This window comes from Muntiacus reevesi, chromosome 1 (genome assembly GCF_963930625.1).
Source record: "Muntiacus reevesi chromosome 1, mMunRee1.1, whole genome shotgun sequence".
Taxonomy (NCBI): domain Eukaryota; kingdom Metazoa; phylum Chordata; class Mammalia; order Artiodactyla; family Cervidae; genus Muntiacus; species Muntiacus reevesi.
Genome location: NC_089249.1, coordinates 242,398,863 through 242,411,359, shown reverse-complemented (window position 1 = coordinate 242,411,359; position 12,497 = coordinate 242,398,863). Strand labels below are relative to the sequence as shown.

Here is a 12,497-nt window from a genome sequence, read left to right as displayed (position 1 = left end):
AAGAACTGACTCATTGGAAAAGACCCTGATGCTGAGAGAGATTGAAGGCAGGAGGAGGAGGGGATGACAGAGGATGAGATGGTTGGATGACATCACTGACTCAATGGACATGAGTTTGAGTAAACTCTGGGAGTTGGTGATGGACAGGGAGGTCTGGTGTGCTGCAGTCCATGGGGTGGCAAGGAGTTGGACGTGACTGAGCGGCTGAACTGAAGTGTACTTGCAGCTCTGGGCTCAGCTTCCTCATCATGATAGACTTTCACTCTTGATTCTCTCCTGGTCTTGACCTTTGTGGCCCCAAGCCTAGGGCAGGGGCAGTACTGAGCACCAGTGAGAGCAGTGCCCTCAGCATGAGTTCCCAGGTCACGAGCAGGTACATGTAGAGTGTCTTCACCATGTTGACATTGCTAGGACCACATTGCACACCACTCATCTGCGGAGGCCATTGGGTCCACACATGTTCAGTGCAGCACTGCGTGAGCATCTTACCCAACTTCTCAGCAGTTCTTTGCGTGGAGTTTTAATTAACACCCTAAAATGTATTCCTTCCTTTGAATTCTGTGGTATATTGGTTGGATCCATATGTGGCACTTTCTACCAAAAATTCATTTATTCCATCAATATTTAGGAAATAACACATTATAGGTCAGGCACTATACTAGCCCTGAAAGAATAAAGCACTTTCCTGGAAGAACTCAAAGAATAAGTGGTGGGAAATACATGAGATTAGAATGTGGGATGAGAAGAATTGCAATGAGGGGTCGTGAAGGAGGGCAGAGCTAAGCCGATCTTACAGTGTTTGAGAAGGCTTCCAGGAAGGAGAGTCACTGAATCTGCCCTACACAACAAATAGGGTTGTGGTAGGTGAAAAAAGGGAGTATCTCAGATCCAGGTCAGCAGCATAGGTAGACCTGGAGAGGCTGAGTGGTGTTTCTTGTGGTACTGTCTCCGTCTCTGCCCCCACCTTCTAATGCTCTGAACACTGGTAGTCCCAACACCTCTCACCCATAGGTGGTGACCTTGAAATAATGGGATGAATGCATTTGGCATAATTGATGCCAGAGTCAAATGGAGCTGAGTTCAAATCCTGGCTCCACAAGTTACTTGCTTTGTGACTGTGATCAAGGAATTGGCATCTCTAAACCTCAGTGTCTACATCTACAAAAGGAGTCTAGTACTAATGCCATTATCCTAAGGGTGTTAGAAGTATGAAAATGACATAATACATAAAGGGACATAGTACAGCATATAGACAAAGCACACTCCCAAGATGGTGACTTTTATTAATAGTGGTAGTTGTTATGAGGTCCACCTAGATTAGGACCTCTCCACGGAAAGGAATCTGACTTACTTTTTTTTGTAAGCCTTACTGTGCCTTGACTGCATAAACTTAATAACAGGTACTCAGTGAGGACATGCTGATGGATTTGTGGATGTGCCTTTTCCATTAACTCATTAAATAAATATTACTGAGCACTTACTATGTGCCAGGCAATGCTCCGCATGCTGTGGATGCAGCAGCGAACAAGGCACTCAGCTGGAGCTTTCATCCTAAATAGAATTCTGACCAGCACTCTCATAAAATTGATGGTTGCTTATACTTTAGAAACAGGTTTGAAAAATCTCATCTGAAACATGAGAATTGTTAGTGATAATAACTCTAAATCCACTTCGTGTTTCTAGAGAACCTAATTCCTTATCCTAAGTCCTCTTCAATAGTTCAGTGTTTTTCTACCTGCCACTAGGTCCTGCTTGAATCTAAAAGGATGATTTCCGTTTCACTCCACAATCTACAATACAAGGTCCCTCCCATAGTAATTACCAGCAACAGACCAATTTGTTAATTTCTTCTTTCTCTTTTTATTGCACTCTGCTAGTTCTTGAGAAGCTCTCTGTTTGCAAAGAAAGAGGAGTGGATTATCAATCAAGCAATTTAAGTTTTAACCTCAGTTTTGCTGCTAATCAATTTGGATAAATTTTTCATTTACTCTTTCAATGAATATTAATGGAACACTTCATAAAGACACAGCATGGCCTGGATAAGTGTTCAGGCTTTGGAGTCAGAATTGCCTGGATTAGAAACTAGCTCTGTTACCTTCTAGCTGTGTAATAATGGGTGGGTGACTTTACCACTCAGTCTTTTTACCTGCAAAATGGGGATAATAATCATACCCTCCTCATAGGATAGTTGTTAAGTATTAAATGAGTTAATACATATAAAATACTTAGACCAATGTTTCTGAAACTTGCAAGGTCCCAGTAAATGTTAGACACTATTACTTTCCTTTTTTAAATAAAGCAGTAAAGTGACTGATCTGAGATATATTTGATCACATTTAGATAAGTTACACCATGTATACATTCAACAAAAGAAACAGAATGAATAGATCTTAATTAAGGTAACAAACCATATATTCTTTTGCTGTCTAGCAAAACATAGATAATCACAAGTAAAAATTTAATAGGCAATAGTTATTCATTTGATAGGAATATGAATAGCTCAGCCATGATCCTTACTGTAAGAATTCACTGGATTTTTTAACTTTTAAAAAAAATTTTGGTAGAAGTCATGTAATATAAAACATACGATTTTAACAATATTTAACTGTACATTTCAGTGGCACTAAGTACGTTCACGTTGCTGTGTTAACTGTCACCATCATTCGTCTCCCAGATTTTTCACCTTCCTAAACTGAAACTCTATCCCCGTTAGACACCAAGTCCTCATTGATCCCCTCACCCCTTACCCCTGACATCTACCAGTAAGTATACTTTCTGACTCTGTGAATTTGACTGTTCTAGGTACCTTGTAAAAGTGGAATCAAGCAATATTTGTCTGCACCTACTGTATGTTGGAATGCACTTTTAACTTTCTTGTTACTATCTCTTGTTACTATCAAGTGCTAGGCACTGTATATGGCACTGAAGAAGTAGTAGGGGGAAGGGACAAGACATGGTATTTGGCCCCAGAGATCTTGCTTTCTAATAGGTGAAGAGACATTAAGCAACTAAATACATAGTTATAAATTTGATGAGTACCAGGAAGGAAATGAACAGGGAACAGTGTGTGGTCTAAGGAGCACCATTTGATTTGAAATTTAAGGAATAAATAGAATGTAGAGTGGTGAAGAAGAGGTGTGTGCCCAGGTGTGAAAGACTGTCCAGGAAGAAAGAAAAGTATGTGAAAAGGCCCTGAGGCAGGAACTGAAGGATCTGTGTGGTTACTGTGTGGAGACTGAGGTAGAGAAGTGGCAGACACAATATGGAGTGCCCGAGCCATGCAGTGCTGGGTGATGCCTGCGGAGCTTGAAAATTTTCCTAAAGGCAAAGAAAAACCACTGATGGCACATGGGTTCCTTTCCAGTGCACAGATTTCTCAAAACTAAAGTGAGAGGATTGTATAAGATAGCTTCTCAAGCCTCTTTGACATTGAAGAATATGAGATTTTATAATTACTACTAAAAAAAGAGACAGTTTCTGGGAAAAGTAGAAAGTAAAGAAGTGGGGAGGGAGGGGAGGGAGGAAGAAGAAGGGGAGATAAGAAAAGAGCAAGTGACTAAAACTTCAGTGGAGACATGAAGTCTCAAAATGAACTGTTGAATATTCACCACCGATACAGACTCAGTACCTATTACATCTATGTGTGTGTAGGTGTGTTTGACTTATGCATGTATTTGTACAAGTTCACTGATTTGGCAGGAAACCAGACCAAGAGAGTCCTTCTGTGAAGACAAATAAGACGAATGAGTTGGAAATGCTGGGGAGGGGGAAAATGCTGTGTCAATCATTTTGGTTAAATGCAAGATTGCTGGATCTACAGAAGCATCTGAAACAGCTCTGGGTGTTCAGGAATTGAAATGCTGGCTGCCGCACGGTTCAGCAGCTCCTTTCAGGAGCTGCTTGGTGGAAATCAAACAGAATTGCATTAGGAGAGGAGTGGGTGAGAAAAGGGACTCTCTGGAACTGAAAATTTTATTGGGAAAGAGGAATAGAAAAAGGAGTTTAATCCAAAAGAAGGACTGGCTCCAAGAATTTGTAATTTGTTCCAGCCTTCAGGAGCCCAGAGGAGCTTGAACACTTTTGCCTTGATATTCAGACCTGCTGGTGAAAAGAGGCATGAAAAGCAGGGAAAATAAAAAATAAATAAGTGTTTTCTGAGCCCCAATTTTTCATTCCCAGCTGAGTAGGGCCAATATTTAAGGAGTTTTGAAGGGTAAACACACTCCAGTTCAACTCTGCAAATGCTTTATAATGCTATTAATAATACCACCTCTGACTCTCAGCACTTTCCAGTAACTTGGGCTTGTATGGTTGGGTGTCTCATGCTTCTTACAGTAAATGCTAGGAAAAATACTGATTTGAAGTATCTCAATGTAATGGGAAGTCAAAGGAGCCCCATCTGGTTGATGAAAAATTCTTTTCCTGTAGGGATCTAATCCACTAGCAATATGTCTTATTCTCTTAACTACTTCCTGGTTTGCCAGTGGTTCAATTAGCATATGCCTGATTTAATAACAGCAGCTGTCACTTAATGGACATTTACAATATGTTTTAGGTAACGAAAACACATTATCTCACTGAATCTTCATAATGTGTTAGAAGACAGATTCTTGCATTCCCATTTTATACACGAGGAAACAGAGGTTCAGAGAGGTTAAGGAATGTCACTAGGATTGATATGCAGATCTGATTCTAAGCCCATGTTCCTTCTGAGCCCATATTTTCATATTTGTAAAGTGGAGGTGGTTAGTAACAGGGTGTTTAAATCCTCCTGGTCCCAAAGCTCCCTGAGCAAGACTGCAGACTCAGCAAGTTCACTGGTCCTTCTGTTACATACGCTTTTCTCGCTATGGAGCCATCTCTCCCTATCCATTCTCAGTGTGCCAATGTGGTCAGACATTTTTTCCTATCAGATCTGGTTCTGGGATCCTTCATCCCCACTAAGGGGACAGTAGATAATAGAAATCAACAGATAGCAATAATTCTTTACTTTCCTGCAGCTGGCAGTCAGGGGCTCATGCTCTCCCATTTCAGATCATCCCAAGGTCATTTAGAGGCAGGTAAGGTGTGCATTCTCCCAGGTTGCAAATGAGAAACTAGGACTCCTATGGGGAAAGTGAGTCAGCCAATGCCACACAATGAGTTAAAAGCAGCATCATGACGACAAGCTTCCATCTGCGATGTCCTGGTCTGTCACCTTTTCCAGCAAGGCATACGGCTGTAGTAAGCTGCAGACTCAGGGGCCAGGCAGGAAGCATAAAGGAACAAATGGGCAGGTGAGAGAACATTTTTCATCCTGCCAGTGGTCACTCAGCTTTAGCCAGAATTTTTCAAATGAGAAGCAGGCCCAGATCTTTCCATTTAAAAAAATTCTCCACAGATTATTTATTTATTTTTCTTTCTTTCTTTGGGTCACAGCATGACATATGTAGGATCTTGTTCTCCGACCAGGGATCAAGCCCATGTCCCCTGCAGTGGGAGCATGGAGTCTTAACCATGGGACTGTCAGGGAAGTCCCTCATCTTTTTAAAGAAAAGCTTTAAAGAGAATCTGGATTTTAATGTGCACTGCCATGATTTTGTAAAAGCTGCCTCAAAATTGATTTTAAATCTTTGTGAGAGCCGACTATCACACATGCATAAGCTAGAGTAACCCATAGGCAGTTTTCCATATCTGCCTCACACTGAAGACATGATAGTTTGAATATGGATGCAGAGATATCTGGCTAACACCCCTTTCCACCATGGGGATCCCCATTCCATGGGAGATCCAAATTTCAGTCAACAAACCCTGAGAACAGTGAAAACTTTGGTTAAGCAGAAACACTCCTAGGAAGGAGAAGAGTATACCTGCAGTGTGATAGTCAACTTGTTGTTGTTCAGTCACCAAGTTGTCTGACACTTTGTGACCCAGTAGACTATAGCACACCAATAGACTATAGCACGCCAGGCCTCCCTGTCCTTCTGCATCTCCTGGAGTTTGCTCAAACTCATGTCTATTGAGTCATATCCATGTCCATTGGATGGCATCCAATCATCTCATCCTGTCACCCTCTTTTCCTCTGCCTTCAATCATTCCCAGCATCAGGGCCTTTTCCAATGAGTCAGCTCTTCATGTCAGGTGGCCAAAGTATTGGACTTTCAGCTTCAGCATCAGTCCTACCAATGAGTATTCAGGGTTGATTTCCTTTAGGACTGACTGGTTTGATCTCCTTGCAGTCCAAGGAACTCTCAAGGGTCTTCTCTAGCACCACAGTTTGAAAGCATCTATTCTTTGGCACTCTGCCTTCTTTGTGGTCCAACTCACATCTGTACATGACTACTGGAAAGACCATAGCCTTGTCTATATAGACCTTTGTCAGGAAAGTGATGTCTTTGCTTTTTAATACACTGTCTAGGTTTGTCATAACTTTCCTTCCAAGAAGCAAGCATCTTCTAATTTCATGGCTGCAGTCACCATCTGTAGTGATTTTTCAGAGCCCAAGAAGAGGAAATCTGTCACTTCTTCCACTTTTTCTCCTTCTGCTTCCATGAGTGATGGTACTGGGTGCCATGATCTTAGTTTTTTTTAATATTGAGTTTTAAGCCGGCTTTTTCACTCTCCTCTTTCATTTTCATCAAGAGGCTCTTTAGTTCTTCTTCACTTTCTGCCATTAGAGTGATATCATCTGCATATCTGAGGCTGTTAATATTTCTCCTGGTAGTCAACTAGCTCTCCAGAAAAAAAGAAAAAGTATAGCATTTGCCAATTTTCATAATGTAAATATTCCCACCATAGCCAATAGCTACTGATAGTTGAGCAACCAGTTTGCAAAATTCATGAACATTTAATAGTTGGCTAAGATATTTAATAATTGGTATGCCAAGGTCCAGTGGTTCACCAGTGAGGTTTTTTTTAAAAATTAATTTATTTTAATTGGAGCCTAATTACTTTATAATATTGTAGTGGTTTTTGCCATACATTGACATGAATCAGTCATGGTATACATGTGTTCCCCATCCTGAACCGCCCTCTCACCTCCCTCCCCATTCCATCCCTCAGGGTTGTCCCAGTGCACTGGCTTTGAGTGCCCTGTTCCATGCATTGAACGAGGCCTGGTGATATTTCATATATGGTAATATTTGAAATATTTCATATATTTCATATATAGTGATATTTCACATATGGTAATATACATGTTTCAATGCTATTCTCTCAAATCATCCCACTGCCATCTTCTCCCAGAGTCCAAAAGTCTGTTCTTTAGATCTGTGTCTCTTTTGCTGTCTTGCATAAAGGGTCATTGTTACCATCTTTCTAAACTCCATATAAATGCGTTAATATACTGTATTGGTGTTTTTCTTTCTGACTTATTTCACTCTGTATAATAGACTCCAGTTTCACCCATCTCATTAGAACTGATTCAGATGTGTTCTTTCTAATAGCTGAGTAATATTCCATTGTGTATACGTACCACAGCTTTCTTATCCATTCATCTGCCGATGGACATCTAGGTTGCTTCCATGTCCTAGCTATTGTAAACAGTGCTGTGATGAACATTGGGATACATGTGTCTCTTTTTTCTTTTGATGATTTTTTTTCATTTATTTTTATTAGTTGGAGGCTAATTACTTTACAATATTGTAGTGGTTTTTGTCATACATTGACGTGAATCAACCATGGATTTGCATGTATGTGTCTCTTTCAATTCTGGTTTCCTTGGTGCATTTGCCCAGTAGTAGGATTGCTGGGTCATGGCAGTTCTATTTCCAGTTTTCTAAAGAATCTCAAGAATCTCCACACTGTTCTCCATAGTGGATGTACTAGTTTGCATTCCCACCAACAGTGTAAGAGGGTTCCCTTTTCTCTGCACCCTCTCTAGCATTATTGTTTGTAGACTTTTTGATAGCAGCCATTATGACTGGTGTGAGATGGTACCTCATTGTGGTTTTGATTAGCATTTCTCTGATAATGAGTAATGTTAAGCATCTTTTCATGTGTTTGTTAGCCATCTGTATGTCTTCTTTGGAGAAATGTCTGTTTAGTCCTTTGCCCATTGTTTGATTGGGTGGTTTATTTTTCTGGTATTGAGTTGCATGAGCTGCTTGTATATTTTTGAGATTAATTCTTTGTCAGTCGCTTCATTTGCTATTATTTTCTCCCACTTTGAAGGCTGTCTTTTCACCTTGCTTATAGTTTCCTTCATTGTTCAAAAACTTTTAAGTTTAATTAGGTCCCATTTGTTTATTCTTCCTTTTATTTCCATTACTCTGGGAGGTGGGCCATACAGGATCCTGCTGTGATTTATGTCAGAGAGTGTTTTGCCTATGTTTTTCTTTAGGAGTTTTATAGTTTCTGGTCTTACATTTAGATATTTAATCCATTTTGAGTTTATTTTTGTGTATGGTGTTTGAAAGTGTTCTAATTTCATTCTTTTACAAGTGGTTGACTAGTTTTCCCAGCACCACTTGTTAAAGAGATTGCCCTTTCTCCACTGTATATCCTTGCCTCCTTTGTCAAAGATAAGGTGTCCATAGATGTGTGGATTTATCTGTGGGGTTTCTATTTTGTTCCATTGATTTATATTTCTGTCTTTGTGCCAGTACCATACTGTCTTGATGACTGTAGCTTTGTAGTATAGTCTGAGGTCAAGCAAGTTGATTCCTCTAGGTCCGTTCTTCTTTCTCAAGATTGCTTTGGCTGTTTGAGGGTTTTTGTATTTCCATACAAATTGTGAAATTATTTGTTCTAGTTCTGTGAAAAATACCATTGGTAGCTTGGTAGGGATTGCATTGAATCTATAGATTGCTTTGGATAGTATACTTATTTTCACTATATTGATTCTTCTATGAACATGGTATATTTCTCCATCTATTTGTGTCATCTTTGATTTCTTTCATCAGTGTTTTATAGTTTTCTATATATAAGTCTTTTGTTTCTTTAGGTAGATTTATTCCTAAGTATTTTATTCTTTTCGTCGCAATGGTGAATGGAATTGTTTCCTTAATTTCTCTTTCTGTTTTCTCACTGTTAGTGTATAAGGATTCAAGGGATTTCTGTATATTAATTTTATATCCTGCAACTTTACTATGTTTGTTGATTATCTCTAGTAATTTTTGGGTGGTGTCTTTAGGGTTTTCTATGTAGAGGATCATGTCATCTGCAAACAGTGAAAGTTTACTTCTTCTTTTCCAATCTGGATTCTTTGTATTTCTTCTTCTTCTCTGATTGCTGTGGCTAAAATTTCCAAAACTGTGTTGAATAGTAGTGGTGAGAGTGGGCACCCTTGTCTTGTTCCTGACTTTAGGGGAAATGCTTTCAATTTTTCACCATTGAGGATAATGTTTGCTGTGGGTTTGTCATATATGGCTTTTATTATGTTGAGGTATGTTCCTTCTATGCCTGCTTTCTGGAGGGTTTTATCATAAATGGATGTTGAATTTTGTCAAAGCTTTCTCTGCATCTATTGAGATAATCATATGGTTTCTATCTTTCAATTTGTTAATGTGGTGTATCATATTGATTGATTTGTGAGTATTGAAGAATCCTTGATTCCCTGGGATAGAGCCCACTTGGTCATGATGTATGATCTTTTTAATATGCTGTTGGATTCTGTTTGCTAGAATTTTGTTCAGGATTTTTGCATCTAGGTTCATCGGTAAAATTCAGCTTCCTATGCCCATTCCAGATCTACTAAATCAAACTCTCTATGTTTAGATCCTAGGAAGTAGTGTTTTCAAAGAGCCTTCTGAAATGAGCAGTAAGATGTGAGAGTCCCCAATGCAGTCCCCACATTCAGCTAGTAAAGAAACCATTCTAACATTCAGGCTGTTAATAATGGTAAATAAAAGATTATAGAACAGAGATAAGAAACCCATGGCTCTGAGAGCCACAAGATAAGCATGTTAGATATTGTTAAGTAATAATTATAATAATAAAACAAATTTAATTACAAATAGCATTTTTTTTTAGATCAGTCACTATTCTAGTTACTTTGCCTGTATTACTTTTTTTAAATCCTCTCTCTGTGAGCTAAGTATCACTAGTATTTCTATTTTATGTGTGGGATAATGACAATACAGAGAAATTAAATAATATGCCTGAGATCACATTGCTGGTATACTGCATAACTGGGATTGAAATCCAGGCAGCCTGGTTCTAGGAACTGCACACTCAACCACAATTAGGGAAAGTACCTTCTTCCCAAAATTAGAGATTATTTCTCATAAAACTCAGAAATTTTTCATTGAATTAGACTGAGCAAAGGACAGGAGTTCATTTTTTAGAAAAAGTCACACCCGTCTGTCTTTCCCAGGGTATCTGAAAATCTTTGTAGGCTTTTATTCCATTTTATTGACCCTTTGGGAAAGTCTATTCTGAATCTACTAGTCAGTCCTTGAACAGATAGATTTCCTGATTACTGACAGGAAGAGTTGAATCTTCTGTCTTATTTGTGTGTGTGTGTGTATGTGTGTGTGTGTGTATGTGTGTGTTTTCACTCAACGTGGCATCCTAGTGGCATTAATACTCCTTCTACTGACTCTGGAAGTGGACTCTACACCCTGTGGGAGCTATACACCATCTGTTTCTAAGTCATCTTGCCTTCAGTCTTCCATTCAGCACTGTCCTGGTCTCACACCATGACTGAGGCTAGAAACCAGCAGATGTTCGGATGCTCAGAAGAGACTGTCAGTCTGTCCTCACAGGGCAAGCCTGGGACCATTAAACATTACATATCTTCCAGGCACATGGAAAGGAGAATGATAGCAACACTATAAAACCTTTAGGAGCTCTTTCCCAGCAAAATAATACACAACCTAACCTTCATTTACCAAGTACCTAAAGCCTGATTTAGAAGAAATACTCAGAAGTCTAAATTTGACTTAGAAGACCAAATAGGGCTCTATCAGAATGTTTATGTTTTGCTTTGTTTTAGTAAGGATTTAAGGCAAGAGTCTCAGTCCCTGAGACACACAGTGACTGAGTTGATGTAAATGAGAAGTGACCAGCTGGAAACTGATGATTTGGGAGAATCATCTAGAGGGGGAAACCACTGCCTGCAGTCAGTCTCTTGTGGACGTGTCTGTGAATTTTTTAAAGAGAAGGCAAAAGACTTTTACTTATCTTAATGAGAAACTATATAACTTGGACCAGTGGGGGCAAAAAGAAAAACTGGACAAAATACTTAAAAATCTGCTCAAAGATCTAAAGGGCTAACAAGAGAGTGAAGAATCACAGAGCAAGGATCTGAGGCTAGAGGAAAGTCAGTGGTAGCCCTTGTGTTTGAGATATTTTTTCCCTGGAGACATTTACCAATTTCAGAAGAAACAAATAAACTAAAAGGAATAAGAATGTGGGGATTGGAGTTCAGAAACAATTGGTGGCAGTGGAATGAGGCTGTTAAAGAATGTTCATTTTGGTTAGGGACTCAGAATATCTGCCCAGTAGAAGTGAGGATGAACCTGGAAATAAGTGCTTGTAGAGATGGCAATTTAGTTTTAAATCATCTCAATCTCTGAAATGGGACTGAAATGCTAATAGATTGATATTAACATGGCAAAACTATATCTATTAGGGAAAAAGCTAACATAACCCTAGGCATCAAATTATTTCTATGAAAAATTCTGCAATACCATGTCTAGAACATGATAAAAAATAACCAGTTACATCAGAAGATAAAACAATGTAAGTACAAATGAACAGAAGAGAAGATAGGGCCATATTCATAGGGGCTCAAGATAGTAGATTGATCAGGCATGCATTTTATAGTCAACTATGCTTGCTGCCTTCCAGGGAATAAAATACAAGATAGATAATTTCAGCAGACTACTGAAAACCATGCAAAATAATAAACAGAAAATTTCAAATTTGAAAAATAAAAGATTGACCTCAAGAATTTTATAGACATAATGGTAGATCAGATGCTTCTTAAAAGAGAATCAGTAAACTTCAAGACAGATCAAAATAAAATAACAAGATTAAAGCACAGAAAGCAAAAAGAATGGAAAGTTATTGTGATTGCTGTTTACTCAGTCCATATTTATTTGTATCTACCCATATTTTTATAATTCTAGTTCCTTTTTATTCCTGAGTTTCCATCTCAAATACTTCTGCTTCTTCCTGAGTAATATCCTTGACTTATTTCCATTAGAGTATGTCTACTATTGACAAATACTTAAAAAAAATATTTTGTATGAAGATGTCCTCATTTTACACTTTCTCTTGAAAATACATCTTTGTTGAATATAGAATTTATATTTGCAGTTATTTTCTTTCAGCACTTTAAAAATATAATTCAGTTGTTTCTTGTGAAGAGTCAGCTGTCAGTCTTAATGCTGATCATTTTGTAGTAATTTGTCTCTCACCCTTTCTTCACTCTGAATGCTTTTAAGAGCTTGTCTGTGGTTTTCAGCAATGTCAGTAGGTTGTGTCTAGGTGTTATTTCTTTCATTTAGCTTGCTTTGGGTATATTGAACTTCTTGAATTTGTATTATAATATCTTTTATCAGGTTTAGAAA

At 38.6% G+C, this 12,497-nt stretch overlaps 1 protein-coding gene across 5 annotated transcripts in view; it reads right to left on the bottom strand.

Moving 5' to 3' along the window:
• Positions 1-12,497, bottom strand: part of GRIA1 (glutamate ionotropic receptor AMPA type subunit 1) — a 342,928-nt gene that overhangs the window by 190,784 nt on the left and 139,647 nt on the right. The window lies entirely within an intron of this gene.